This window comes from Saccopteryx bilineata, chromosome 2 (assembly GCF_036850765.1).
Source record: "Saccopteryx bilineata isolate mSacBil1 chromosome 2, mSacBil1_pri_phased_curated, whole genome shotgun sequence".
Classification (NCBI taxonomy): domain Eukaryota; kingdom Metazoa; phylum Chordata; class Mammalia; order Chiroptera; family Emballonuridae; genus Saccopteryx; species Saccopteryx bilineata.
The window spans coordinates 97,753,876-97,760,295 of NC_089491.1; the positions used below are offsets into that span (position 1 = coordinate 97,753,876).

The 6,420-nt window shown below is 38.1% G+C and overlaps 1 non-coding gene across 1 annotated transcript; it reads right to left on the reverse strand.

Annotated features, from left to right (window-relative positions):
• Positions 1-426: 426 nt before the first annotated feature.
• TRNAD-GUC (transfer RNA aspartic acid (anticodon GUC)) lies at positions 427-502 on the reverse strand. The gene has a single exon. It is a non-coding gene; the product is annotated as a tRNA-Asp (tRNA).
• Positions 503-6,420: the final 5,918 nt, after the last annotated feature.

Here is a 6,420-nt window from a genome sequence, read left to right on the forward strand (position 1 = left end):
CTTTTTGAGTCTCTTTCCTTTTTGCTGCTCTGCTTCCATGCCTCCATTTATCTTGTTCTCTAACTCACTGATTTGATCCTCAGCTTCATCTATCCTGCTTTTTTTTTTTTTTTTTTTGTATTTTTCTGAAGCCGGAAACGGTGAGAGACAGTCAGACAGACTCCCGCATGCGCCCGACTGGGATCCACCCGGCACGCCCACCAGGGGTGACGCTTTGCCCACCAGGGGGCGATACTCTGCCCCTCTGGGGCGTCGCTCTGCCGTGACCAGAGCCACTCTAGCACCTGGGGCAGAGGCCAAGGAGCCATCCCCAGCGCCCAGGCCATCTTCACTCCAATGGAGCCTCGGCTGTGGGAGGGGAAGAGAGAGACAGAGAGGAAGGAGGCGGGGGGGGGGGTAGAGAAGCAAATGGGTGCTTCTCCTATGTGCCCTGGCCGGGAATCAAACCCAGGTCCCCCGCACGACAGGCCGATGCTCTACCACTGAGCCAACCGGCCAGGGCCATCCTGCTTTTAATTTCTTCCATTGTGGTCTTCATTTCTGATATTATATTTGTCATTTCTGACTGATTCTTTTTTTTAATTTCAATGTCCTTTTTTATACTTGCTATCTCTTTATTTAGTTGTTCATTATGATCACCTATTGTTGTTCTAAGATCTTTGAGCATCTTAACAATCATTATTTTAAACTCTGCATCTGGAAGTTTGATTATTTTCATATCACTCAGTTCATTTTCTGGAATTTTCTCTTGTGGTTTCATTTGGATTGCACTTCTCTGTCTTCTCATTATGTCTGTGTTTAGGTATATTGTTTGTAGAGCTGGTTGAGTCTAGACTTGGTGTTTTCTGCCTCCAATTTTCAGTTGTGTTATTTCTAGGTCTTCTTGGGTTGGCATCAGCTGTTATTTGTAATTCACTGTTGGATTTGGCTTTTCTAGTAGAGCTGCTATGAAGTCTTTATTTGTTTGTTTTCTTCTCAGTTTTCTTAACACCTGGGAGTCTTGTTTACTGATCTAAGCAGAGGGCTTATTTGAAACTGTATCCAGGATTGCAGTGGGTGTAACCTGAGACTCTGAAGACCTGATCTGACAGTCACTCTCTCCAGGGGTGGGGTGTTTTCTCAGCTTCAGTAGGGGGAGGTTTATCTCAGATCTCCATGGATATCTGAGTTACTGCCCCTCCTCCCCACATCTTGTTTTCAGCTGTGTTTTGTTGCACTGATTGGAGCTGGAGAGATATCTGGAGATGGGTTACCCAGAACTACTTTATTCTTGTATTGCGTGGAAGGATCAACCCCTCCCCCAGCTATGGCCACCTCCAGCACTGGATGAATCAGCTTATCAGGTCATCCCAAGCATTCCTCTGCCCTTCACCATCTGTCTCTCTCTCTCTCTCCCCTTTCTTTTTGGAAGACTAGCCAGCCCTTTCAACACACCTCATTCCCAGATCCCCAGGCAAGTGGCTGTGAGCGATATTTTTTACTCTTTTTCTTGGAGTGAGAGCCCAGAAGCCTCACCTTCCTCTGTTTCTGTAAGCAGGGGAGACCCACCATTCCTCAGCACTTCTACCAGGCTCGCTGTGGCTTCTTCTTTGCTCGTTGGTTTTTGAGAGCTGTTCTTATAGTCCAGAGTTGGTTTTTCACGCTGATTGTTCCTAAATTAATTTGTAATCCAGTTTGGTGGTGTGAGCGGGGAGTCTGTGCATCTTCCTCTGGTGCTAGCTTTTAAAGGGAAAATTACATATTGACTGAGGAATGGGGAGGAGAGGAAGCATAGCAGTAAAACAAAGCAGTGAAACAAGCCTTCTTACAATGTTTATCTATAGGGTTAATTCAGGAAGAAACATTCTAAGAACACTGGCAACTTTGCAAAGCTAGCCCAAGGCCACAGTCTGGAAAATCAGCCTCATGGCCAGGAGTAAGGAGTCTTTTCAGAAAAAATAAGTTTTGCTAAAAGTATCTTTGTTTTAGAGAAAGTAAGTTTTGTCAAAAATTATTCATGTTAAGAGCCTTCCTTTTCTACACTTTACTATAAGACATGGATAAATTCCTAGAAACACCATCATTTAAGACTGAATTAGGAAGAAACAAAATCTGGTAACACCACTTTCTAATAATGAAATTGAATCAGTAATCAAAAACTCCCAACAAATAAATTTCCATAACCAGATGACATTACAAGTGAATTTGACCAAATATTTAAAAAAGAATTAAGACTTATTCTCTCGAAACTATTCAAAAAAAACTGAAGAGGAAGGAAGGCTTCCAAATTCATTCTATGAAGGCTATCCTTACATTGATGTGAAAACCAGACAAAAACACCACCAAAATGGAAAGTACAAACCAATATCTCTGATAAACATAGATGCAAAATTTTTCAACAAAATATTAGCAAACCAAAGTCAATAGACTAAAATAATCATACACTGAGAATGACATCAGAGTAATGTCAGCATGAGAGATGTGCTTGATCTCTCTCCTTGAAATTTCAACAAATTGAATAGCTGTAATGCAGCTAAAGAATTCCAACTGGGCTTGCAGGCTTGCCTGAGAGGGTTCATATATGGAATCGACTAAAGGTTTTTTTTCTGTTAGATTTCTTAACAATACTACTCTCAAATGCCATCAAGGGAGAAGAAAATGAATACCATGGCTACTCACGAAAGAGATGTAGTTCAGAAAGAAAATAAAAAATCTTCAGAAAGCAATCTGAGTTAAATGATAGAGAATTCAAAATTAAAGTTCTGAAAATACCCAACAAGATGCCAGAAAACACTAATAGGCAATTTAATGAGCTCAAAAAACAAATTAATGAATAAAATGAGTATTTCACCAAGGGAATTGAAACATTAAAAATAGAGATGAAGGGGCCCTGGCCGGTTGGCTCAGTGGTACAGCGTCGGCCTGGCATGCAGGAGTCCCGGGTTCAATTCCCGGCCAGAGCACATAGGAGAAGTGCCCATCTGCTTCTACACCCTTCCCCCTCTCCTTCTTCTCTGTCTCTTTCTTCCCCTCCCGCAGCTGAGGCTCCATTGGAGCAAAAGATGGCCCGGGCACTGGGGATGGCTCCTTGGCCTCTGCCCCAGGTGCTAGAGTGGCTCTGGTCATGACAGAGCGATGCCCCAGATGGGCAGAGCATCGCCCCCTGGTGGGCGTGCTGGGTGGATCCTGGTCGGGTACATTTGGGAGTCTGTCTGACTGCCTCCCCATTTCCACCTTCAGAAAAATACAAAAAAAAATAGAGATGAAAAACTCAGTAACTTAATTGAAAAAAAAATGAGGTAAAAGGTTTAGCTAATAGAACAGGCCAGATAGAAGTGAGAATCAGTTATATCAAAGACATGCAACTAGAAATGCTACAGAGAGGAGAAGAGAGAGACTCACTAATTTAAAAAAAATGGTAGCACCCTACAAGAATTGTCTGACTCTATCAGAAAGAGCAATATAAGAATAATGGGAATATCAGGAGGAGATGAAGAGAGGGAGAATAGAATGGAGAGTCCATTCAAAGAAATAATTGATGAGAACTTCCCAAGGCTATGAAACAGAGTGAGATCCTCAAATCTAAGAAGCAAAGAGAACACTGAGTTACCTCGACCCAAACAGACCTCCTCTAAGGTACAGCATAATAAATTGTCAAAATCAATGACAAAGAATCCTCAAGGCAGCTAGGGAAAAAAAGACCATAACATATACAGGAAGGCCCATAGGGTACCATCAGACTTCTCAGCAGAAACTCTACAAGCTAGAAGAGAGTGAATCAAAACATTTAAAGTACTGAAAGAGAGGAATTACCAGTCAAGAATTCTATTACCATCGAAGTTATCCTTCAAATATGAAGGAGAAATAAAAACTTTTCCAGACATACAGAAGCTGAGTAAATTTATCACCAGAAAACCCCCACTGCAGGAAATACTCAAGGAGGTTATTCTACTGGATGCAAAAAATAAAACAAAACTACAAGTAAAAGCTCCAAGAAGGTTACAGACAAGGATAATCTGTGACAGTAATAACATAAAATGGGACAGGATAAAGATCTGCAGTAGCAAAGGAGGATGGAATGCAGAAGCACTCATAAGACAAAGGACTCTTGTATATATGAAAATTTTTCTCTTAATAACCCAATGGTAACCACCCACAAAAAAACAATACTGAAATACATGACTTAAGAAATGGGAAAAAGTACGGGATACCATCAAACAGAAACAACTGACAGAAATATAAGAGAAGAATCAAAGGAGACACAGAGCTACCAGAAAAAAACCATAGAATGGCTGTAGCAATCCTTAAGCATCAATAATTGTCCTAAATATAAATGGACTGAACTTACCAATAAAGAGGCACAGAGTAGCAGTTAGATCAAAAAGCAAAATCCAACTGTATGCTGGCTTCAAGAGACATATCTAAGCTGCAAGGACAAAAGTAGACTCAAAGTGAAAGATTGGAAAATAATTCTCCAAGCAAATAATACCTAAAGAAAATCAGGTGTAGCTATATTAATATATGACAATGTTGACTTCAAGACAACAAAGGTAACAAGAGAGAAAGACAGACATTTCATAATGATAAAGGGGCCACTATATCAAAAGGACATAACACTTCATAAAATATATGCACTGAATCAGCACCAAAATATATGACATTTACTAACTGATCTAAAAATAGAAACAGACAAAAATGATTATAGTTGGAGATCTCAACAAACATTGACAGCTTTACATAGATCATCCAAATAGAAAATCAATAAAGAAATATTAGCCTTAATTGACACACTAGACCACATGGACATAATAGACATTTACAGAACATTTCAACCCAGAACATCAGATTATACATTTTTTCCAGTGTGCCTGGAACATTTTCCAGGATAAATCATATGTTGGGCCACAAAACTAACCTCAACAAATTCAAGAAGATTGAAATAATATCAAGCATATTCTCTGATCATAAGGCTTTGAAATTAGAATTCAACTGTGAAAAGGAAGTAAAGAAACTCACAAAAATGTAGAAATTAAACAATATATGCTGCTTACAATAATTAGAGGATCGAAGAACATGCAGATACTACAGTATTTTCAGCCTTTTGTATAGTGCATTTTCACCAATGAAATAAAAGTTGGTTTTGCATCTCATTTGCATAATTGAACAAATTTGTTTGACTGTTGTTTGCTTTTCTGATGTTCTTGTTTAATAAAAAAATCAAATGCTTTTTTGTTTATCACTTCATATTAATTTTGAAATATCTTTAATTTTTGTGAGCAGTGTACTTCTAAAAAAAAATGACTATGCCAAAGAAGAAATAAAAGCAGAGATCAAATGATATATACAGACAAATAAGAATGACAACATGACATAGTGAAACTTCTAGGATGCAGCAAAAGCAGTAATAAGGGAAGTTTATATCACTGCAGGCTTAAATCAAGGAAAAAGAGAGATTCTAAGTAAACAACCTAACATCACATCTTAAAGAACTAGAAGAGGAACAAAGGCAACCCAAAGTCAGTAGAAGAAAGGAAATAGGAAAAATTAGAGCAGAACTAAATGAAGTAGAGAACAAAACAAAACAAAACAAAACAAAAACAAAACTATAAAAACATGTAATACAATAAAGAGCTGATTCTTTGAAAAGGTCAATAAAGTTGACAAACCTATGGCTAGACTCACTAAGGAAAAGAGAGAAATTACTCATATAACAAAATTTGAACTGAAAGGAGAAATTACCACAGACATGATAGATATACAAAGGATCATACTGGAATACTATGAAAGATTATATGCCACCAAATTTAACAAGATACATTCCTAGAACTATACAATCTTCCTAGACTGAGTCATGAAGAAGAAAAAACATAAACCCATAAGCAGGGAAGAAACAACTATCAAAATCCTGCCCCCAAATAAAAGTTCAGGACCAGCTGGCTACCGTAGTGAATTCTATTGAACATTCAAAGACGATTTGGTACGTATCCTTCTCAAAGTCTTCCAAAAAATAGAAGAAGCAATTTGGAGGCCAACATAACTTTGATACCAAAACCTGGCAAGAACAACACAAAAAAAGAAAACTACAGACCAACATCTCTAACAAATAGAGATGCAAAAATCCTAAACAAGATACTAGCAAATTGAAAATAACGTATATTAAAAAAAATAATACATTATGATCAAGTGGGATTTATTCAGGAGAACAAGGATGGTTCAACAAACATAAATTGATTAACATAATACACCCCATCAACAAAACAAAGGACACAAATCATATGATCCTATCGATAGTTGCAGAAAAGGCATTTGATAAGATACGGCATCCACTTAAGTTTGTATAACACTCAATATAATGGATATAGAAGGAAAGTACCTCAACATAATCAAGGCCATATATGACAAATCATCAATATTATACTAAATGGTAAAGGAAAAGCTGAA